The following is a 25,699-nucleotide window of genomic DNA, read 5'->3' as shown; positions in this document are numbered from 1 at the left end:
ATTCAACCTAAATGCCTCTCAGACCACTTCCCACTGGAAATTACATTGGGTGAACTTCTAAGGGCAACAGACAGACAATGGTATTAAACTCCTAGAGATTGCTTGTTCTGCACTTTTCTTCCCGTATTCGATATCAAATTGAGGAATATCTAGATTTCAATAAACTCCCAGCTTCCTTGGTTATAACACTATGGGAAGCTTTAAAAGTGTCAATCATGGGGCAATATAGTCAGAATGGGGAGTTTCTTAGACATTTGAAGGTGGTGAGACTTTCCCTTAAAAAAATGGTTGACATGCTTAAGAGGTCATGAGTCGCATCGCAAATTAGACTACATGACATGGGGGATGAAACAGGTAAAGTGCTGTACTGACTCACTATCGGAGAGACAGCTTTGACTAATTGGTAAAATAAAGGACATAACTAAGGGCTTCATCACTACAGCTGGAGACATTGAAGGGGCCTTTGCAAACTATTATACAACATGTTATCAAAGAATACCTACACCTAAAGGCAAAACTAAGAATCCAATAATGCAGGATCTCACAGTAGCTACAGTTTAGATGAGGGACAGAGAACTGTTAGCACTTCCGACATCTGAAAATTAAATACCAGAAGCAATAAAATTGATGCCATCTGGAAATGCCCTGGTGCAAATGGCTTTCCTTCAGAATTGTAGAAAAGGTATGCTGGTGAACGGGTTGAGCACATTCGCAATAAAAGGACCATCTAATGTCAGAGGGCAAGAAAAACTTTCTACACAGTTTGCTCGGTATAACATATTTTATGAAAAAATAAATAAAAAATAGGTACACTTCTTTCAGTCAAAAGTAGTACTGTTTGTGCATTGTGTCCCCAAGTGAAGAAATGGAACCAATAAGTGAATATACAAAGTGAATTATTATATACACAGTTTCCATCAGTTGTGAAAAACGACCATTCTTATATAGTATTTTTTACAGCTTCAGTACACAATGATACGGGCTGGGTAATGGTCTGTTCTTTTTTACTTGTCGACGGCGTTTCGACCCTTCTATCAATGGGGGTCTCCTCAGGACTAACGATGTAGGGACATCTAAAACAAAATAAGGAAAGCATAAGGCCCATATACCGGCACAGATGCAGAAAAAACTAATGAGAAGGCATCTATAGGGAATTACCTGGATGAAGAGAGTGCTACCTCTGTGACAGTGAAGTGAAAGGTGAAGGTAAAAACTCACGTGAGGACCCGGCCGGGTTCTTCAGTGAAAAGACAAGAGAATGCATGTCAGTTACTGCATTATAGTAAGGACATAGAGATAGCTGGTTATAACATGTCGTAGTTGAAGAAATGATATTGACTTCAAAGTGAGGTCAGGACGGCACTTCAGGATGTTAGATGGCCGGTAAGCTGTTCTTTAAGTTTGCTACAGCCGTAGCATTCTGTTTGACAGCGTGGTGCTGATTACAGTGACGGTGCACTGTAGGGTACTGTGAAATAAGGCATACGGAGAGTTAAGCTTTAGGGATGGGTTCTGAGTGGAAAAGGTGGGGAGCTGAGAAACCGGGGCTCGGAACTAACTTGTTGTTCTTGTCTGGATAAATCAATTTCTTAAGCAGCAGCGTGTGTCAGCTGCAGTGAGGCCTCCCAAGTAGGCTCCGGGTGCAATGACACCGAGCGCCTGCGGGACGCTCTGTTTTATCTCGGGTTTCCCGCCTTTCTGATCTGGGAACCGGCAGGCTTCCCAATGGAAAACCGTGCCACCGATCCATCTGGTGCTCGGTTTCCATTAAGCGATGGAAACAGAAGAGATACTGTCTGGGATGGGGTCTGGAGATAGTTGCTCTACCCAGTGATTTGTGCGTGCTGTACTGTTACTGGTTTTACCATTTTTTTAAAACATCATATTCAACATTACATGTGTAAAAAAATGGCACTAGTTCGTTATTTACATCTACAATTATTAAATTCAACCAAGTTAAATACAGCATGTAGTATACATTCTATTGAGGCAGAGTCTGTTAGACATTAAGCTAGTTTTAATATTCCCAGTGCGCGAGCACAATGAACTGTACTATGGCTGCGCTAGACATACTATATAGATGTATTCACAGTATTATTCAATCCAAAGTGTGTTGCACATTTACTTTGGAAGCGGAAGGGGTCTCTGCCTGAAAGTGTACGTTGATGGCAATGATTCATTTTAAGGGGATTTGTCAATGTAGTGTTGTTACAAAGCCTCTCCATTCCTCAAGAGAGTTAAGGCCTTCTTCTATGGAGTTGACTCTGTCTATCCAACGGCATTCGATGCGTTGGAGTATGTTAGTGATATCATCCTCCTCTTTCTGGTAGGATTGCAATGTCAATCACTTGCCACTTGACATCATCTGCCGTGTGGTTTTTCTCATTATAGTGTGATACTAAGGGAGCATTGGGTACGGATCTGCGAATGCGACTGCGATGCTGGCTGATCCTAGCCTTAACTGGTTGTTGTGTCAGACCAATGTATGGAAGATTGCAAGGACACCAGATACAGAACACTACGTTCCGTGTGTTGCAGTTAGAGAAGGTTTCTAGATTGTGTTTGAGGTTGCCATGCTCAAATGTGGTGGTATTGAATGTGAAATCACATGAGACACAATTGCCACATTTATGATGTCCCTTTATTTTGGGCAGGCCCGCATGCTTCAATAAGTGCATTGGGTGGGGTCACTTTTATGTCTGTTGCAGATCTCACAAGGTGGTCTTTTGTATTCTTTCCTCTTTTGTATGCAAACAGTGGTGTCTCAAGTGTTTGGTCTATGTTTTGGATTAGATTCCAATTTTTTGTGCTAAGGTTACGAACTTGGTTGGTGTGAGTGCCAAAGGTGGCGACGCAAACTATTTTATCCAAACCTTGTTTCTCTTTAGTTTTCAGTAACTCTTCTCTTGGACAATGCCAGGCACATTTTAGCGACCTAACTAGTCTGTTAGGGTACCCTCTTGTAACTAGCTTGGCTTTGAGTATTTCTGCTTCCCTCATATAGTCAGCTTTGTGTGTGCAGTTACGGCGTATCCTGAGGAACTGCCCAAATGGCAGGCCGTCTCTGAGAGCCCGTGGATGGAGGCTGCGATAGGATAGCAATGTATTCCTTTCTGTAATTTTTCTGTGGAGCGAGGTGTATAATGCCCCATTTTGATGACTAATATTGAGATCTAGAAATGCTATCTTGGATTCATGTGTGGTGGACGTAAATGTGAGATGTGTCTGGACAGTGTTTAAATGTTTGACAAAGTTGTTAAAGTCTGTGTCTGTGCCTGTCCAAATAACAAAGATGTCATCAATGTACCCCTTCCAACATTTGATGTTAGGGCGGTACTTGTTATTGACGTCAAGGACAAACTTGTGCTCGACGTAGTGCATATAGATATTCGCTAAGTTTGGAGCAAAAATTGCTCCCATACTTGTACCGGAGCACTGTTGGTAATAGTGCCCTCCGGAAATGAAATAGTTACTTTGCAAAGCAATGCGTAATAGTGTGATGATGAAGCTAGTGGGTACCTGAGTGGGTCTTGGTCTTGTCTCCAGAAGGTTGGCTATAACTTCTATGCTGTCAACCTGAATGTTGTGTGTATGTATGTAAAGAGCTGGTAAACTCCGCTGCATCAGTTTTTCTTGGTAGCAGAGACATGGTTAGTATAGTTAGTTAGGTGAGGATTGTATTTGAAATGTTGAATTATTGATTTATGTTTTAACCAAAAAACCCGTTATATATTGTTTTATGTTGTCTGGAAATTCCCAGGAATATTGAATAGCGGGTGGTAAATGGAAGCCACACTGCAGTGAGGTTATTGGTCTGGATCGAGAAACGGCTGAAAGTTAGGCAGGACTAGAAGCATTACGTTAGGGAATAATTTCTTTGAGCATGGCAACCTCAAACACAATCTAGAAACCTTCTCTAACTGCAACACACGGAACGTAGTGTTCTGTATCTGGTGTCCTTGCAATCTTCCATACATTGGTCTGACACAACAACCAGTTAAGGCTAGGATCAGCCAGCATCGCAGTCGCATTCGCAGATCCGTACCCAATGCTCCCTTAGTATCACACTATAATGAGAAAAACCACACGGCAGATGATGTCAAGTGGCAAGTGATTGACATTGCAACCCTACCAGAAAGAGGAGGATGATATCACTAACATGCTCCAACGCATCGAATGCCGTTTGATAGACAGAGTCAACTCCATAGAAGAAGGCCTTAACTCTCTTGAGGAATGGAGAGGCTTTGTAACAACACTACATTGACAAATCCCCTTAAAATGAATCATTGCCATCAACGTACACTTTCAGGCAGAGACCCCTTCCGCTTGCAAAGTAAATGTGCAACACACTTTGGATTGAATAATACTGTGAATACATCTATATAGTATGTCTAGCGCAGCCATAGTACAGTTCATTGTGCTCGCGCACTGGGAATATTAAAACTAGCTTAATGTCGTACAGACTCTGCCTCAATAGAATGTATACTACATGCTGTATTTAACTTGGTTGAATTTAATAATTGTAGATGTATATAATGAACTAGTGCCATTTTTTACACATGTAATGTTGAATATGATGTTTTAAAAAATTGTAAAACCAGTAACAGTACAGCACGCACAAATCACTGGGTAGAGCAACTATCTCCAGACCCCATCCCAGACAGTATCTCTTCTGTTTCCATCGCTTAATGGAAACCGAGCACCAGATGGATCGGTGGCACGGTTTTCCATTGGGAAGCCTGCCGGTTCCCAGATCAGAAAGGCGGGAAACCCGAGATAAAACAGAGCGTCCCGCAGGCGCTCGGTGTCATTGCACCCGGAGCCTACTTGGGAGGCCTCACTGCAGCTGACACACGCTGCTGCTTAAGAAATTGATTTATCCAGACAAGAACAACAAGTAAGTCCCGAGCCCCGGTTTCTAAGCTCCCCACCTTTTCCACTCAGAACCCATCCCTAAAGCTTAACTCTCCGTATGCCTTATTTCACAGTACCCTACAGTGCACCGTCACTGTAATCAGCACCACGCTGTCAAACAGAACGCTACAGCTGTAGCGAACTTAAAGAAGAGCTTACCGGCCATCTAACATCCTGAAGTGCCGTCCTGACCTCACTTTGAGGTAAATATAATTTCTTCAACCACAACATGTTATAACCAGCTATCTCTATGTCCTTACTATAATGCAGTAACTGACATGCATTCTCTTGTCTTTTTACTGAAGAACCCGGCCGGGTCCTCACGTGAGTTTTTACCTTCACCTTTCACTTCACTGTCACAGAGGCAGCACTCTCTTCATCCAGGTAATTCCCTATAGATGCCTTCTCATTAGTTTTTCCTGCATCTGTGCCGGTATATGGGCCTTATGCTTTCCTTATTTTGTTTTAGATGTCCCTACATCGTTAGTCCTGAGGAGACCCCCATTGATAGAAGGGTCGAAACGCCGTCGACAAGTAAAAAAGAACAGACCATTACCCAGCCCATATCATTGTGTACTGAAGCTGTAAAAAATACTATATAAGAATGGTCGTTTTTCACAACTGATGGAACATAATAATTCACTTTGTATATTCACTTATTGGTTCCATTTCTTCACTTGGGGACACAATGCACAAACAGTACTACTTTTGACTGAAAGAAGTGTACCTATTGTTTATTTATTTTTTCATAAAATATGTTATACCGAGCAAACTGTGTAGAAAGTGTTTCTTGCCCTCTGACATTAGATGGTCCTTTTATTGTGAATGTGCACAAGTATTTCAAATATTAGTTCTATTTATCCATAGGAACCATTGTTTTCTTATATATAAATATTACCCTGGTTCCGTCGTGCGTAGGGTTCCCCTGTTACTTCCTTAGGTGAATGGGTTGTGCCACTAGAGACTTTGTTGCAAAAAGCCCTGCACTATAATGAATAGTCATTTGATATACATGGGGCCACTATGGTGGGTATTCACAAACCTGGTAAAACAATGACTGAGTGTCTTATAGTCCAGTATCTTTGATCAACACAGAGGCCAACATTCTGGCAACTAGACTGTCAAAAGTAATATGGTCCTTAGTATGACTTGACCAAAACGGCTTTATTCCATATAGCGGTGCTGTTTGTGGCAAGTACAGGTTGCACTAGCAAATTGCAATAAACTAAGACAGCCTATTGGTTTGGTTTCAGTAGATTTCGAAAAGGCATTTGACTCTATCTTGTGGTCATTCCTTCACCAGATATTGGGCAAAATTAACTTTGGGGCCAGGTTCATAGTTTATGTGTGTTCACTCCTCTTTCTGGGTGAGAATTCACATTAATGGAGTACTATATATGCCCTTCCCAATAGAACAGGAAACTAGGCAGGTCTGTCCACTGTCTCCACTCGTGTTTGCCCTGGTTATGGACTCACTTGAATATTGGATACAGGGAGATGCTCAGGTTTGGGGCATTGTCTGATGAGGTAGAGTTGGAAGATTGTATTGCTCTATATGCAGATAATGTATTATTGTATTTCTAGAAACTGCATCTCTCAGTCCTCAGAATTATGCATGTTTAATGTGTCTAGTGACACTTTGGGCTTCAGTTAACAGTAACAAATTCGCTCTGATGCCAGTGAAAGAGGATATATATATTATTCAAAACACTTCAGTCCACCCTGACATTTTACCTGTGGGGGGAGTGCTTCACCAAAAGTAGCCTTAAACAAATGCATCCAATCACCATATATTGAGGGACTGGACATTGCTGAGGTTCAATTATATTAGTAGGCGTGTTTGGGGAGAGAGATGATATGGCTTCATTAGGGTGGAGGAGAGTTGCCCCCCTCCCACTGCGAGTCGCACACAGCAAATGTGAACAAAAGGCAATGAAATAATTTGATTGCCATTTTATTTGTAACCAATACACAGCCTGCCCGAGCCTAGTGTGGAGTAGGGCGGATCCACTGCTGCTGATTGGCAGCATGTAGGAGTAGTGGCCAGACATTCTAATTTAAAGTGTGCATGTCACTCTGGATGGCTGATTTGCAATGGCCAGCCTGACATCCACACGTTAAAGCTCTCCAACCCAAGCTGTGTTAGACAGTTGGGGGAGAGCAAGCACAGAGAACAGGCCTCCAGGGCCTTATGGAGCATCCAGCTAGCCTGCTCCATCCAATACTGCACTTCTCTCATGCATGTTAATAGTAGCATGAGAACAGTGTTCGGATTGGTTAGGGGAGTGCTTCTTCAACTCCTGCTCGGAGCCACAGACTGCAGAAGAACTCTGAGGACGCACATTCTGTGGGTGTAATGCATGCCGGTGATTTTGGCCCTGATCAGGGCCGGACTGGACGTAGCGGGCACCGGGCACCGGTCCTGGCAAACATCTCGGCCTCACCCCGAACCCCTTGGGGGGGGCGGCCGAGCACTTTGCCAGGGCCAGTTTTGGTTCCCAGTCCGGCCCTGGCCCTGATTTAGATCTTGGCAGACGGGTTACTCCGTCACAACGGTGATGGATATCCCTTCCACCAAAATATAAATCCCTTTGGATATAATGGGATTTATAGTTTGGCTGATGGAATATCCGTCACTGTTGTACCGAGTAACCCGTCCTCCAAGATCTAAATCAGGTCCTTAGTGTCTGTGTTTATATTGCATGATGCTTGTTTTATTTAATCCGGCATAAGCGTGAGCTACTTCCAGTATGATTTTTATTTTCCATGTAGCTAGCTGATTCTCTCATTGCAGGCCTCGCCCTTGTGCAGAATATAGGCAAAGCGCATTTTTGGCTTTTGGTAAGTGGTGGGGCACTTAGCTCGGCCCACCAATTTCAAATGTTACCAGCCGGCCCTGGGCTAGAATTGCAATAGATGGAGGACTATGGAGTGTTGGCACAGATGTAGAGCCAAAAACCCACAGAGTCCTTACCCCACCATCTCTAGGATACCCATAGAGTACTGGCATAATGCTATGAGATGGAAGCATGGGGGAGAACGCTATTCAGGAAAACGGCATTCTGGGTCTGTAATTGCATTACCACGGGGACAAAACCAGAGGGACAGCCTGGGACAAGATAGCCATCTCAAGGATGGGAGAAGTATGGGTGTCTCATATGAAATTCTATGTAGACCTAAGTGTGGAGTATGACAAGTCACAGTTCTTTCACTTTTACAACTATGACATGCACTGGAGGGCTATAAAGAAGTACCAATAATAGAATGCAAGCGGTGGGGCTTCAAACACTAGCACACTAGATGATTACTGTATCAAAAAAAGTTATAGTAAGGTGATGGTGCTCACTTCTCGTGGTCTACAGCTCTTATGCCACATAAACTAGAAATCGGATTATAGAGAAGGAGCAACACAATTAAATGCGAGTATATCAATTAATTATTGAAGTCCTTTGAATGATAAGTCATTAGGCAGATGCTTCTTGATAAGAACCTTCTTCTTTATTACAGATCAAATCAAGCTCTTATTCATTTCAGGTAATTCATTTCAATTTCAACTGTTGAACTTGCAGCTTAGTATCACAATTTAAATCAGCCAACGCGTTTCGTCCTGTGCGGACATCATCAGGGCTCGTATATTTGGATGAAATCCGGTCGAAATAAATATCCAAACGCACCGTTTAAGTTGAGAAAAGTTTTTATGAGTTCTTTTGAATTCTTAAGTTTGTTCACATATATCATCTATTTGATAATCAGCTGTATGTGCCTCTAGATTAAATTCTATCTTTGTAGATCTTGAGATTGAATGCTCAGTTGGCATACAGCATCAGTGCGGCCCGATAAATCCCGCTATAAAGAAGTACTGAATATTATACCTGATTTTAACATGATAGAATCTAAGTATGTCCTGAAAAAAATAGATAAAATGGAAATCTACAATCTATATCGTGCACTATATGTCAAAATACCACACCCCTTAAAATCCTTAGGGACAAATGATCCAGGGATTTGGGGGTACTAGATGACAATGATTGGCTTCAGCAAGAGTAGTGGCAATTTCAGCTAAACTGAGTCTTCCATTCTACACTGCAGAAGGTGATTGGTATCCCGTTGACATATAGCCCCAAATGCACCATCTTGATTATGCAATCTGACTGGTGGATATCGAGGGGATAAAATATTATTGGATTCCTAGTTTTTAAGAGGGATATGGTCCAACATTGGTGGGCGACTAGCACACCGGAGTTGCCCAGGGAAACTTAAGAAAATATTAGGGATGTGTTGGAACCATTTTCAATCCATATTACCAGGTTGAGGATTTTTTGTTTATTGTTTTGTGGAACTGTAATGAGATGAGCTAATAGAGTTAATCAACAAGGTGATGCATCTAGCGGTAAAATTATACATGTTTGTCACTGCACCACGAATGTTTCTAAATGTGCTGAAGCCTGTTTCTAAATTAAATAAAAATACGTTGTTTTTTTTAAACATGACCTTGACATTCAAATTTATTTGCTACCAATTGGGCACCGCTGCCTTGAGGTGAGGGTTTGGAATACAGGCTCTTACCTCAGATTGGCCACTGGCACTCAAGATTGTTCAGTGTCACTGTAGGGCTTGAATCAGAGGGACGTCACAGCAGGGGTAAGGGCCCCTCTGAGAACTTCAAATGTCCCTATAAATGCTTGGGAGAATTCTTTGACTGATGAATTCCGATTGGCCAGGAGCCTCTTTTGAGTTTTGGTATAGGCCTCCAGGGATAGTCGGGTCATTGAGTTCCCGATGCTCACCAGATAGCCATATCCTAGATCCTTTAAATGGACTACTGGCTACTTGACTTTGAAGCCAGATGCCTAGTAGGGCAGAGGAGGCTTCAAGAGGCTCGAGGTTTCCAGACACTACCATGGCGTCCTGGAGGCAATTTTAAGGCCCCAACTGAACACAAGCAAGGCTTGCATCTGTGTGTAATAGTGAAAGACCACAATAGGGGTGTGAAAAATATCTTGCTGGTGCAGCATAGTACACTTGCCTGACAGCCAAAAACAGTTAAAGTTTACCTGTACTTCAACACTGTTATATTTCTGGTCTGCAAGACCTGATCCTCCATAGTGACTCTGCTGTTCTTCCCTTAAGACTTGGGTTTATGGCTGAAGGTGGGACTTTTGGTTTGTGGGCCTCTTCAAGCTAGGGTGTCTCTATTATACAAATACATTCTTAGGTAGACAGGCGCTGATCCAGAGCAAACCAAATGGAACCTCTCCCAGATGTATCCACCTTGGGTGCACACTGGAAGAATGTAGCAACACATTATTTGAGAGTCAACAGGCACTAACCTGTCCCAACACTTGTTGCATTTACCACAGAAGTTATTTTGCATTGTAGGTGCCCAGCCATCTACAAGAGAGGGACGATTTGATGGCTTTCAACCAGGAACAAATATGGGACTTTATTTTGAAGGGCAAGGCAATGCCTGTTTGATCCCTCAAGTGACATATCAGACAAACAAACAACAACCTTTCTGGCTCCAGGCAATGGCTCAGGGGATGTGAGGAGGGCCATACATGAAGGGCAGTTCTCCAGTGTAGAAGCATGATATCAGAGACCTGCTGACCCAGGTAGGCATCATTGTCATACTTTACACAGTCTCACCACACACATTTGGATGAATAGAAGGATGGGTGTCTACTTGGATTGGGGTTAGGAGACCTCACCCTGGAAACACAATGCAATAATGTGCCCTTCACTAAGAATACTCACCAATAAGCCAATCACTCCATATACACACCAGAAGGAGATATCCTGGAGATCAAAAGTAGGAGTGTTTTTAGTCTTCCTTAAACAGGCAGAGGACCTCTGTCTGGAAGCACTCTAAAGCTGACATCTTTAAGAAATGTTGGGTAATGTTGCAAAGTAATCCTGTGTGCCCTCCAATTCTTTTCGCTGACTGATACTGGTGGTAACTGCCTGCCCCTGGGCTCTGTCTAACCAGGCCCAGAGCCAGTGCTATGTTGAAAACACAGGTTTTTTTTGTGCAGAATTTTATGTAGCGCAAACTTGACCCGAATCGGGTATCAGAGCGCTTTACATAGCACCAGTTACGTTACATGAGGACACATATTCATTTTTGTTAGGCACAGTGAAGACATATACCTACATGAGTGTACACTATACATTAGGCCATACTTACAATTGGCAGGATCGACCCCATAAGTCCCTAGTAGATAATAGGGCAGGGGGATTAAAACTACCTATAAGTCCCTAGTACATAATAGGGCCTGGCGGTTTAGAGGCCAGCAGCCCTTTCTGCACTTGCATGTGTGCGCTGCTGAGAGCCTAAGGTCCTTTAAAAAGCAGCCCTGTTGCAGCACTGCTTTTAAATGTAAATTGTTCTCAAACTCGAATTTGGTGGTAGGGGAACCTAACAAGTGATAAACTACAATATTTTGGCATTTTAGGTACCCCCAGGGTCTCCCTTAGGTGTCACAGGAGTGGGGGGTCATGTCATTATAAGGAGGGTCATTATAAAATATGTTTTGTATGCCCTTGGGATAGAGAAATTGCACATTTTACTTTCCCCGTTGTAGTAAAGAGCTTTTCCCAAAATCGACTTTGGTGCTATGAGCACTGTGGAGTGAGGATCTACACTATTTTTGTATATTCTGTACCCCTAAAGTCTTCACAAGGTGTCCCAGGGGTGGGGGTGGGGGGTCATGTAACTACAAGCAGGACCCATATAAAATATGTTTTATATGCACTGGTAATGGGAAAATTGCACATTGCAGTTTCCACATTGTAGATGCCTAGCCCCTTAGGATAACATGGCAATAGTTTATACATGCATACCTATTGCTAGGAATTAAAAAAAAACACATCGTTCAAGGACTAAGGAGAATTGTATTGATAAATCCAACAATATGCAACTGTTGAATTTATCCAAAATATACAGAAAAGACGTTACAAGACTTTCTTGTCTGTAAACCAAAATACAGCCTTCCTGTGGTCTACCCCGATTGGTCAGAGTTAACAGGATTAACCAGGCTGCCTTGATCAAGTGATAAGTGGCTCACCCAGAGAGAGGCTATCTGTTGGAGAGCTCTGCTACACAGGAATGCCAGAGCAGGGGGAGGGGTCGTAAAGCATAAAGCTCCAAAGAAGGAATAGGACAGGCAGGGAATGCCAGGTCCAGCTACCAACATCCTCTCTGACCCAGCCAGATGGGAGGATTAAGGCAGGATTTTGCAAATGGTAGTGGGAGGAGAGCTATGTTAATGAGCCATACTGGAGGTTGGTTTAACTAATTCTTTCTCCTCTGCCGAGATTTCAGCCATACTGAATTTTGGAAGAATGGTGCTTTCTGGGAGAAGAATATGCCACATTTTGGAGGAAGTGGTCATGCTCTGAGGTGTTACCCTGCACCTCATTGGACAGGAGAGCTCTCCTGCTTAACCACAGAGAACAATTAATAAACATGTGAGAGGTGCAGAGCCTCTCAAATCTGCTGCTTGAAACTAAGAGAAGAAGAAGGTTTGCCAAGCTGGAAACTTGATTTGCACCATCAGGCCCTGCATTCTGACTCACTGTACCTGCTGCATTATCTGGAACTACAGCCCTTAGGATATACTATGCTTCAAGAGAAATAAAGAGTGGACTCCCTGCAAGCAACAGGTTAACTGAGCTCACCTGGACCATCCCCACCAAGAATCCCCTACCTGTGTGGATTTGAAGAGGTTTTGACCAGGTGCATTGTGGGAATTGTGGTCCCAACCTTCCAAGGACCATGTTGGAGTTTACAGATTCTGTTTTGGACACTTTGGACCCTCAAGAAGAATTTGAAGACGTTTGGAGCAACTTTAAAAACAAACTCCATAAGGGAACCGACTCAACCGCGAGAGCCAAGACGACCACCTTCAACTGCGATCAGGCCTGACTGTGGAAACACTTAACAATTGCCACTTTCTTAGGATAGGTTAGGGCAGTAAGAAGATTATGCACTAATTCTCTATGCACTATCTGTGTCCCATGTAAGGTGAGGAAGACCCTTTCTTTCCACAAGCAACCAAAATTGTGTGCCACCCTGAATGCGTACTGGCTGTGGGTAAAAATATTGACAAGTAAGTCTGTACTAAGCTCACATGCTCTCGTCAGTGCAATCAGCTCAGCCGCTTGGGCCGACTTCTGTGGGATGCGAGCTGCCTCAACTATTGTCTGAAGTGCCGTAATAGCATAGGCAGCAGATGTAGTGCCATCGGGTAATTTCAGACATGATCCATCAACCCATAACGCCCCATCAACACTAGGGAGAGGTGTATCGTGTAGGTCAACACAACCCTTTGTTTGCCTTTCAGTGAGAAATATACAATCGTGTAACTCTTGTGACTGAGGCTGAGTAGCTGGAAATGGTAGTAGTGTAGCAGGGTTTAATGTCAAACATCTTTTCAATGTGATTTGAGGGGCCAAAAGTGTCAATTCATATCCTGTCAAGCGAGCACTAGTCAAATGCTGTGTTTTCGTTTGATTTAGCTAGGCATCAACTGAATGTGGTACTAACACAAGGAGTTTGTGTGACAAAACTATTCCTTCACTCTGACGTATAGATACAGCCGTTGCTGCCACTGCTCGGAAACATCCAGGCAGCGTGCGAGCGACTGGGTCAAGGACAGCTGAGAAATATGCACAAGGACGTTGTTTATCACCGTACATCTGTGTTAAAACCGAGAGGGCACAACCTTCCTCTTGTGTACATAGAGTGTGAAAGTCTTAGTGTAGTCTGGAGTTTCTAATACTGGTGCAGAACAAAGAGCTTGACGTAACTGTTGGAAGGCATTCTGACATTCAGTAGTCCATGGGAGGGGCATCGGAGTGTCTTTGGTCAAAAGCACTAACAAAGGTTTAATAATGTACGAAAACTGGGGATCTACTACCTACAAAAAAAAGTAAGGCCAATCAGTGCATGGACATCCTTCTGAGTACGGGCCACAGGAGTATCTAAAATGGTCTGAATGCGATCTGGTGTGAGTGCATGTCACTCCTTAGACAGGAGGTGACCTAAATAGGTAACCTGCTGTCTACAAAATTGCAATTTCTTTCAAGAGACTTTGTGATTATGTGATGCAAGAAATGATAACAATAACAGTGTTCCTTCTTCACACTGCTCAGGGGTATCTGCAGCTAACAAGATGTCATCAACATATTGGATAAGGACCACCCCTTTTGGTACAGGAAAGGAATCAAGGTGTCTTTTTAATGCTTGACTGTGAATGCTAGGACTCTCTGTATAGCCCTGTGGAGCTCTACAGAGTTGGAATGATATATTTTTCAACGTAAATCCGAAAAGATAACCGCTGTCTGGGTGAATGGGTATTGAGAAAAATGCGTTATTTAAGTTGATCACCAAAAATGTAGTGACAGTGGGAGGGACCATAGTGAGAAGGGTCGTGATATCAGAAAGTACCGGATATTGGGGTACTACAATTTTATTAATCTCTTGCAAATCAATAATGAATCTATCAATTTTAGTTTGTGTCTTTTTTCAAAATAGGAAGGATAGGGCTATTGCAAGTATTGTAGGGGACTTCTTCCACTACCCCCACTTTGATCAAATCCTGAACAATGTATGCTAATGCTTCTTCACCTACTCGGGATATTGTGTATTGGGGCAGACGAGGCAATGAAACACCTTCCTTTACTTGGATATGCACAAGTGGAATAACCATTTGACCCACATCAGTATCTAATCTAGCCCACAAATTACAAGGTAGGGACGCCGGAGCGGCTTCCTCATTGATAAGACAGGATCTCTCAACCATTGGATAATTGTCATTTAAAATAACATGCATACCTTCCGGAGAACAACATATTGTAGCACGAAAATATTTAAGCATATCGATGCCCACAATATTATCCAGCGTGTTAGGGGAAAGCAAAAATGGACATGCTGCAGTGAATTTGTCAAGTCTGAATTAAAGTGGCTGTGAAAGTGGGCTAGGTGTAGGTGTTCCATCGAACCCTATCGATGTTATCATTGTGCCGGACAGGAGAGCCCTACAAACCAATTTTTTAGACAGAGCACTACGGGTAGCCCCTGTGTCAACCAGAAACCGATCAGTAGATCCCAAGACTTTTGCATCAACATACAGACCCATTTGATCTACTGGCACCTCAACAGATTCCTTACCCCATCCTAGGCATCCCTATGCGTAATCAGAATCCTGCAAGTGCATCAGCAGAATATTCAGACATTTGGTCTTGATTTTGTCTATCAAAAGTATTAGAGTAATTTGGTCCTTGTTCAACTGCCTCAAACCTGGGACAAGCTCCTGCACCTCCCCTGTTTCCTGAATCCCCTGGGTGTCCTCTCATACTTCCCCTTCCTCGCTGGTACTGCTGACCTTGCAAACGAGGGCACTCAGAACGCCAATGCCCAGCCTCTTTACAATAGGCACACCGATCAAGAGACAACTTTGCTCGAGGAAGAGGGGGCACTCCAGGTGTATACAGTACACGTCCACCTCTTCCACCTCCCCTAAATGGTGGACTATAAACTTGGGCCAACATAACTTTTGTCTTTAATTCTTTAACCTTCTTATCCTCCCTGCCTTTTGCTTCCTGTTCCTGTCGCTCGTAATATTGGGCCATGGTCAAAAGGGAAACTGGGGAAGATGTGGTCCAAGAACTCTCACTAGCCTTTAAGCGACTAGCTATTTCCGGTAACATATTAGCAACCAATTTGTTGACAAACAAATGCTTACCCGTATCATTAGCCAATGACTGGCAGCTAAAATCATGGAATGTCTCCTCAAATCTTGAAAGGAAATCAGAAACTAACTCATCTTTTTTCTGTTTACAGGACGCTAACATAATCCAGTCTATTTTCTTAGGGGGTAGGAGAGTCTTCAACTTAGTCACAATAGCTTAGGAAGATCTAATATCTCCTTCTGAGGTTTCTGCGCAGGCTCTCTTTCCGCATTTATTTCTTCTAAATATTCCCAGGTATCAGCATATGCGACATTATCATCTATTTTACGTATTGTTCTCCACATATCAGGGGGTAAAATAAGCCAGGAGAACATATCATTATCTGGCAAGGTCATAGTGCAGGAGCTGATGGCTCCTTCCACCTCCTCATAGAAGGCGGCGGGATTTTTCCGAGGGTCGGGCCAAGCAGCTTTAGGTGCCATAACATCTGCTCTACTCCAAGGAGTGTAAACCCAATTATATATAAAATAGTCCTTTGCATCATCCGAAGTTTTATCACCATTTATTTCCGCACCCTTCAGAGGAACATACAGGGGTGCAGCTTCACGCATTGGTTTCATAGCAACTTCACTACTACTGGGTTTGTTCGCATCCACCAAAGCATCTACTTTCTTTGTCTGAGATTTTTCGATTTCTACAACTTTACCCTTTCTAGCTAATGCTTGCTCCTTTTGTAAACGCAATGTTTCATCTTGTAATTTAACTATTTGTCTAATCATATCAGGTAGGTTACAAAAAGGAAAGTCCCATCTAATAACTGTTTATAATCAGTACTTATATCATCTGGCTCTGTTTCATTTGAAATATGCCGCGAACCATATATTACCTCCCAAGAGAATTTTTCTACAAAATAAAATTGGTCTAAATATTTCCACTGTTGAACCATAGGTACAAGGATCGGTGCAGTGGTAGTCCGACGAGCTTCCTCTCTAGCAGCGGTTTTTAAAGTATCTTTTTCTGCTTTAGTCAAAGTAGAGCGAGTCTGTCGCCCACTTTGCTTGTCTTTATCTTTATCTTCTGAAGAAGAAAGCTCCATGTCAGAAGCCTCATCCTATGGGGCACTTGGAGTGGGAAATGTATACGGGGGTGGGGGTCGATCTAATAAAATAGAATCATCATGAAGCTTATTAAGTATCGGATAAATAGGGCATCTAATAGGGTACTGGCTATTTACTTCTAACCGATGTTCTCTATCTTCCTTTTCTATTCTTTCCTTCATTTCTTTGTCTTTGAATTCCAACGCTTTTTGATATATCGTTTTTCGCTACCTCTTTCTCTGCTATAGCTTCCACTCTCTTCGCTCTCTCCTGCACTTCTTTATCCCACATACGCACACAATCAAACATATCCTGTCTGCTTTTTCTTTTAAATAAACACTGCTCTACATATTGAACCTTTTTAGAATCGAATGACCCATTCACTGGCCATTGTAAATCAGAAATACCGTATTTGGTATACATCTCTCTGTTTGGGGTCCCTTCCGGAGGAGCCTGCTGACTTTGCTCTAAAACTTTCTTGGTACCACAAGAGCAGCAACACCACTTACAGAGTGTGCTGAGAACAGGCATGTTTTTACAAGTATATGTAAAATATTACTATTCCAAACAAATATTCCAAAAGGAAAAAAATCTCCACATTACCTGCCTTCAGTCTTTGCAAAGAATGAATACTAAAACTAAACCAAAAAACCAAACCAAGCAAATCAAGAGTGCCGCTTCAGCGACCTTACCAAACAGAAGTCTCCAACTCCCACCTGCCGATCTCTGGTCGACCTAATGGTCACTGCAGAATATGCCAAAGAAAGCCCCAGTCGATACCGGCCACCACCCGGAGGGTCAAATCAGGAAAACCGGAAAAGTCACGTCCGCCTGCAAAGACAAGGGTCTTCTCATGCAGTGCGCATCCTCAGTAATATTTCGATCCTCTGTCGAAACCACTCCTTCGGACGGCCGCGTCTCTGATGGGGCCTCACGTGTCAGGCACCAACTTTGGAAATGTAGCCAAAAGTAAGCACCCTGGTGCAGGGTCACCTTCTTGTCCATGGGTCCAAAGACCAACAAAATAGAGATCGGCACTGGAGTTGAAGTAAAATAAATCAAGTTTATTAATCACTCATGAGTGGGACCACGTCCACACAACACTCTCAAGTGCTGCAGGAGGTAGTACCCTGAACTCACAGACCATCGTCTTTATATACTCTTTTCTGCAATGTAAGCATGTGGACAGAAATGGAAGGAACAAGTTTAGAAATAGCTATCAGCAAACAAGGGCAGATGGATAACCACTTGGTCAGCAAATAGGGAGGGGGAGCAGGAATGCTTATGGAAGCAGTAAACAGTCAACAGATAACATCTAAGACCATGTGCACTGGCAGCTACAAACCCCCCCAGCACATACATTGCTTAGCCATGTCAAAAGAGGTCAACTAAAATAGATGACACAAGCAGAGTGAAAAGGCAAACAGCAGAGTGCAAAAGAATTACGATGGAAACTGAATGGACACCACACTCAAAATGGCTGTAGCTTATGTTAAGCAAAATAATACACGTTTCCACATGACCTGCTGGTTCGTCCTGCTGAAAAGCTTCGGAGGTCTGACTTCCAGAGTTTGACCGGGAGCTGCCTGGAAAGCAAGCCAGCGAACCCTCACCGAATCCGACCCTGGCAGAAAAAGCTCCAGAAATGTTTCTGAGTCAGAAGATAAAATTGGACCAAGGCCTTCCACAAGGGGTATCCGAGCAGGGCTCCATTGCTGTCAGCATGAAACTTTGACTTTGTCCCGGTCAAGCTGTGAGAAGTTGGCCTGGTATATGCTGTCCACTAGTTATAGTGGTTCCAGTATTACAACATCGAAATCGTGTTAGAAAAGGGAAAGAATACAATGAAATTCAAATTAAAGAGTCACAGCTGAAATGAATTGATGTGTCAGTGTTATTTAATCACACTGAAACTGGTTAGCATTTTGTCAAACAAGCATTAAATGACATACATTTCTGTAAAAAACATCATCATTGCAGTGCCCAAAGGGGAACGTGGAGAGGGGAAGGAAAGTGATTCAAGTGAGGTGGTGAGGTAAGTACTATAGGTGGTGATAAAATATCACAGTCAAAACATTCATGCATGTACTATTCGTATGCCAGGAAAACAATGAGATATTTGTCATATTACATAACATCTGTACATATTTAGCCATGTAACACACAAGTCCACAGTAAAGTAAGTACTGTTGAAGAGACTGGCATTAGCGAAGTGTCGACGTTTCGACCCCTGTGTGTGTAGGTTCTTCCAACCCTTACTGGCAGGGTCTTCCTCAGGACAAAAGTGAGGGATGCGGGGGGACGGGGCACCGTGAGTGGCTACGAAGGGACCTCTCACAAATCAATGGTGGTGGGACAAAGGGCTCTGTGGCTCCCAAACATATGGCAGAGGGAGTGAGAAAACACTCAAATAATTCTTGAAGGTTTGGTCCAGACAATGCATAGTTCCAAAAGCTATGTGGTACGAATCCCGTAACATAGGAGTGTCAGAGATCCAGAATGAATCAGGGGACTCACTGTAGTCTACGTTGAGACCAAACCTTCAAGAATTTTTCGAGTGTTTCTTCACTAATGCCAGTCTCTTCAACAGTACTTACTTTACTGTGGACTTGTGTGTTACATGGCTAAATATGTACAGATGTTATGTGATATGACGAATATCTAATTGTCTGACACATCAATTCATTTCAGCTGTGACTCTTTAATTTGAATATCATTGTATTCTTTCCCTTTTCTGACACGATTTTGATGTTTTAATACTGGGACCACCATCATACATACTGTCTAGCACCCAGGTCCCAGGGATTTTGGGTTTACCCTTTTTTTGTAACCACTAGTTATAGTGGGCACCCTGTACCAGTCCAAACGACCCCTTATTGGGTATAGTTTAAAGACAACCTTTATTGAAAGCTATCCTAGTGGTAGCTATGGAGAGCAGCTTTCAGGCTAAGTCTTGAAGGTATGTAAAGCAGCTTGTTTTTCCAGTCTATAATCCCTTGAGTGCCTAAATGAAAGATAACCACACCAAGTATATATATAAAATATATGTATTTATTACTAAACACACCCTCCTAGTCTCCTTATGAGACTAGAGGTCAAAACACATGTTACACTTCAAATATTACAGTAAAATAGCACAAATGCACGTCAGGCCCTAGGGACGGGCCAAACCATATACTAAAATAGTGGCATAAGAACCAAGACTTAACTAGACACAAGGCCTAGAGCCTGTAGAATTGCTGGGACCCCAAGGAACCACCCAAGGTAGTGACACAGGGGACCCACGGGGCCGTGTGCAGTGTGTGAACACAGCCGCGAGCTCCCGTTAGCTTCTATGGGGAAAGTCGCGGTTAGATTTTTAAAGATTAGGGACACTTAGAATGGAGTCAGGACCAAACCCTTGTGGACTTAGGAAGTTCTAGGGCTAACACCCACGGGAGCACCGGAGTACTCGTGTTACCTCACCCAGGGAAGCCGGGTGCATAGGTGTCTTTTGGTGTCGGGTCGCGTTGTCGATTTCAATGGGAGCTGGCAAAGAAGTGCTGCTGCCGTGAAGATGCGAAGTGTACGCAGAGATCCAAGCCTAGATACAAGATGAGAAGAACCTGAAAGCAGAGGGGACAGAGTCTGGGTCACTAGCCAGTGACCAGGAAGGCGATAAGCAGATGCCCACCAATGTCGGGTGATTTCAGGTGAAAGAGGTGAAGCTTGACTGTTCAGCCATGAGGTCCAGGAGGTGACGAGGACAACCAGGAGCTGGATTAGAGCTGTCCTACAAAGGATGTCGAGTGCTGCAGAGTCGGTGCCCGGATTGGACACAACGAGCCTTGGCAACAGCAACACATACAGAAACAAGAAAGATGCTTCGGTGCAGACCAGCAAGGTCTGAGGGACTCACCACTTGGTAGGAAGTTGGGGCATGTCTAACGCAACCAGGGAAGCCCAAGGAAATTCAAAGTTAGCCCCTCAGCGACCCACCAGTCAACAGACCAGTGATCGCAAAGGGACCTCAAGACGAAACACAAAATGGCGGCCCACGGGTCACTCGGAGTGACCAGGCCAACAATCTTCGGTGGATTTAGTGCTCGAGGTGGGGGCTACAAATCCGCCCAAGCACAACTTCTGGAGACGTTGAGAAGTCAATGCACTTGCAAAAGTGCACAGTGACCAGGAGTTCCGGTCCCACGCAACTCACGAGAGCTGCGGGTCTCAGCTTTGCTGGGGACTCGGGTCGGTTTGTGAGATGTCAGGAAATCCTCTTCCTGGGCTGCAAATACTTCAGAGCCTGGCGGGAGCTTCAGAAATGCAGACCGTCAAATTGCTTCATTGGTGCCTGCCAAGCAGGGGAGTCACTCCTTGACCCCAAGGGAGATTTCTTCAGTCCTCTGATCTTTAGCAGAGCGCCGAAGGTCCAGGATTTGACTTCACAGTTTCGTCCAGGGTAATCTAAAGTTCTGGTTACAGGGGTTCCTTACTTATACCTAAGGAAGGGGTTGGACTAGCTCTGGGGACCCACCTATGGGAGGGTTTGGAAAGAGGGGTGGCTACACCCATTTCCTTTGTCCAGTTTCACGTCAGAGCAGGGGCTGGAAGAATTGCGTAATGATTTACCCCTTCTATAAGCAACAGAGGGTACATTGAGAAAACTCAGCTTATAAAGAGGGAGGACACACTCCGAGAGAAACAAAAGAAATCTAAAGAAGTGATGACGAATAGCACTGTAAGATTCATCACGCAATATAACATCAATAGTGGAAAAATCTATAACATATTAAAGAAAAATTGGAGCATCTTAAAGGAGATTCCGGGAATAAAAAACTCCATTAACAATAGAAGGGGTAAATCATTACGCAATTCTCTATGCCCCAGTTACGTTATCAGTAACAATGCCACATGGTTACCGCAGAAACCAAGGGGCTTTTTTACATGTGGAGCGTGCAACATTTGTCCTAGTGGCAAAAATAAAATCTGTAAGTTTTCCTACAACACCGCAAGAACATATGATATACTACACTTTATAAATTGTAATGCCACACAAGTTATCTATGTAATGGGATGCATCTGTGGAATTATTTATGTGGGATACAGTTCGCCAATTAAAAATCAGGATATAGGAACACCGTAGGGCGATACTGAATGGTGACAACCGATACCCCTTGAGTGAACATTATAAGAAAGCACACCCAAACAACAGTACGTTTTGGTTCCATGGCATTGACCATGTCCCAATTGGCAACAGAGGTGGCAACAGGGAGCTCCAGGTTAGACAAAGGGAGGCTAAATGGATATGTCGCCTAAGGGCCACTCAGATGGGCCATAATACGGATAAAGAGCTCTATTATTTCCTGGGATGAGTATTGGGATCAGCATGAGACCCTAGAGATCTTGATTAAATAAAGAGTTGGTTTCCTTTATATATGATATATAAATATTTTTTTACAAAAATCTTACATTTTAAAACTTGGGTTTTCAAAGGTAACTAATATACTGTCTGTAATCATCAATGAGACGTGTCATTCTTAGTGTCTTTAACTAATACTCACCATAAATTTGGTTTCAAGAATGATAAGTGATGATAACGTCAGTGAAATGTGCATATTATACCTGTGCCAGCATCTTATATTCATTGTTTGGTACATGATCTTGCTATTGTGTGTTTCTTGATGTATATACATTCTGATTATGAGTCTTGTGTGATGTCCCTTACCCTTTTTCCAAATTTGGCGCAATATACTTCTACAGAGTGTTATGCGTATCGTGTGTGAGGGTATTTTTTATATTCCTTACACTCTTTACATTGATTATTTGCTATTCGTTCATTTTGGGCATTTTATTATTATGCCTGAATATGTGGATACACTGATTGAGGATGTGCCGTTATCTGCAGCAATGTTCGGCATAGCGTCGTTTGTTAGGTCAGACTCTTGTTATGCGTTTTTTCTTTTTCAATGTGTGTATTTACTTGGATTGTGCCTTTATCACCTTTTTGGTTTTGCTTAATATCTTTGTTGAAATATACGCATATTATGCGTTTGGTATAGTATGTGTCCTTTTCTTTTTCTTTTTTCTCTGTTTTTTCATTTGATTGTTCGGAACATCTTTGGTAACCTTTTGGTAGGTTTTGTAAATGTTGGTATTACCTGTATGACTATTTTTAGAGTAATTTTAGATTGTATCTAATTAGATCACAATGTAAATCAAATCCGTACTTTGTATTGTGCCTGAAGATCGTATGTTGTTTACCCATAGAAAGATGGCGACTGTATGAGAATGAGTTTACATATAGGCCGTTCTCTATGTCCTTTTTCATTGATGGCGTGTCATTACGTAGGATGCGTCTGTTACGCTGCACTCGTAAAGCCTTTAAAAACTTGCCGCGAATTGCGGGTAAGTTTGCTTGTCAGTTACTATGCTGCCGATTTTACTTCTACTGGTAATTGACTATAATTTAGCTGGCTAGGGTGCGTTTGCTACGTTGCATTTGTGATGTTTTTTATAATTTGCCACGAAATGCGGATAGCGTTTTTTGGTAACCCTTTGGTAAGTTGTTGTAAATGTTGGTATTACCTGTATGATTATTTCCAGAGTAATTTTGGATTGTGTCTAATTAGATTACAATGTAAATCTAATCCGTACTTTATATTGTGCCTGAAGATGGTATGTTGTTTACCCATAGAAAGATGGCGACTGCATTAGAATGAGTTTACATATAGGCCGTTTTCTATGTTCCTTTTCGTTGATGGCGCGTCATTACGTAGGATGCGTCTGTTACGTTGCACCCGGGAAGCCTTTAAAAATTTGCCGCGAATTGCGGGTAATGTTTGCTTGTCAGTTATTATGCTGCCGTTTGTATTTTTACAAGTAAGTGACTATAATCAGGATGACTAGGGTGCGTTTGCTACGTTGCACCTGTGATGTTTTTTAAAATTTGCCGCGAGCTGCGGATAACGTTTACTTGCCAATTTTTATGTTGCGTACTTTGCTTTTATAAACTAGTGGTTATAACTGGGATGTCTAGAAAAACGTGGACATATGTCCAATGGAGAGTTGGCAATAGTAATATGTCTCTTGAGGAGTGTTGTCTCTAATCGGTTTTATATGTTAGAGACCTATGCGTCCTTTCTGTTTACATTTGTGCTTTTTACAAATGAGGCCAGTTTGATGATCTTGTATCTTTGCAAGTGAACATATGACATATCACTTGCAATATTGCTGGTTTATTATCCTATAAAAACGCTTGCATTGATTTATGGAACACACTTTCCAGTGTTCCTTAGGGATAGTGCTTTTATGTATCTGTTTGTGAAGATATTGGAGTGCCTCACAGTACATATTGATACATGGATGGGCTATTACTTATAAGTATTCTTCGTTTGTTTTTTGTCTACAGATTGGGATTATAATCACCATGAAATCTGTTACTTCAGTAATCTAGAAATCTCTATGACACTATCCTTTATGCTGCTATGAATCATCTTGAATACGGAAGTTACCTCTGAAATTGTATTTGGTGAGACATCCCCCCTTTTTCCTTTTTCCTCTTTCTTTATTCCAGTATTATCACCTTTTTTCAATTATTTAAAATATGGGATTTATAATGAGTATAACTGAGGATTTATTTATATGAGTGGCTTGAGATATGTGATGATTTAATGTTTAAATGTGTTTTTGGTATTTTTATTTTTCTGACGGATGCCTGCTATGAAAATACTATTGGCATTTCGTGTTTCCGCTAGATGTGAATGTTCGCGGTTTAAGAGTATTCTTCACTCTTGTATAACCATGTGATAGATGTGATATAACCCGCATTTGTCCGTTTTTGTTGTTTTGATTATTAGACTTGGATACACATGTTTTGAATATTCTGCGACAAATGGATCTTTCGCCTATGGCTATTTTGCTCTTGCAAGATTAATCGTATCACTTTGATCTTTAGGTGAGAATATATACATAATTTTATTATTATGGAGTAGACATTGATATTGATTTTATCTAGTTTTAGATTCATATGCATTGATATTGATCTTATATATCCCCAGATTCTTTTTGCTATTTTCTTCTCTTCTCTCTCTTTTTCTCTTCTTTTTTATTGAAAATATTTGCTCTAAAAAAATTATTTGTTCCAAAACCCCTCAAAAAATGTTTTGAAGGTTCATTTCAGTTTGTTCTGCCCTTTATGGCTAGATATAACAAGTTCTGCCCTTTTTGTTTAGACTGATGAATTTTTTTAATCTAGAAATAATCATGTATAAACTTAGTACAAAGGGAAAACTAGTGGGGCAAGATAACTGAGTTTGTTTATTCAGGAATTCCTTTATAGGGTGTTTGCTCTTATACAAAAATGTTCATATAAAAAAACTTTTTACATTGACAAACTAAATATATGTATTGTCTGTTTAGTAAATATGCTATATGTATTTCTATATGTTTTGTTCTTGTCTTTATATATACGATGCTGTTTACAATATTAATATTCGTTTTGGATTAATGTGTATTTATTGATTTAAATATTTGTCTTTGTATTTGTTGTGTGTTTCCGTTGGTTGTCGTACTACAATTGTGTCCTCTTATGTTATTCTCACAGCCCTGAAGAAGTTCCTTGGCAAAAGGGACGAAAGGCGTTGGCTGTTTGCCGTCTTTGTTTACCCATTTGGAATAAACTTGAAATATTAATGGACAACATTTATGGTTCTGTATGACTCTTGTGTTGAGTGCACCTTCCTTATGTTTATATAAACTCCTAAGTTAAGCCTGCCTGCTTGCAGCCAAGCTACCAAGGGTTGAGCATGGGAATAATTTACTGAAACCTAGTCTGAGCCCTAGACTGCGTCAGTGGCCTTATTGCCAGTGGTAGATGCCTATTTACCACTACTAATAAACCAATTTACAACATGTAAGTGGTAGAAGAAGAGGACAAAATAGGTGTGGCAAAATTTAACTTTCAGAACATATAGTTTTTCAGAACAAAGGCGGATGTGGAAATGGGTGGTCCAGCA

Source organism: Triturus cristatus, chromosome 1_1 (assembly GCF_964204655.1).
Source record: "Triturus cristatus chromosome 1_1, aTriCri1.1, whole genome shotgun sequence".
Lineage (NCBI taxonomy): Eukaryota > Metazoa > Chordata > Amphibia > Caudata > Salamandridae > Triturus > Triturus cristatus.
The sequence above is the reverse complement of the archived record's forward strand: the minus strand, read 5'-3'. Positions refer to the sequence as shown.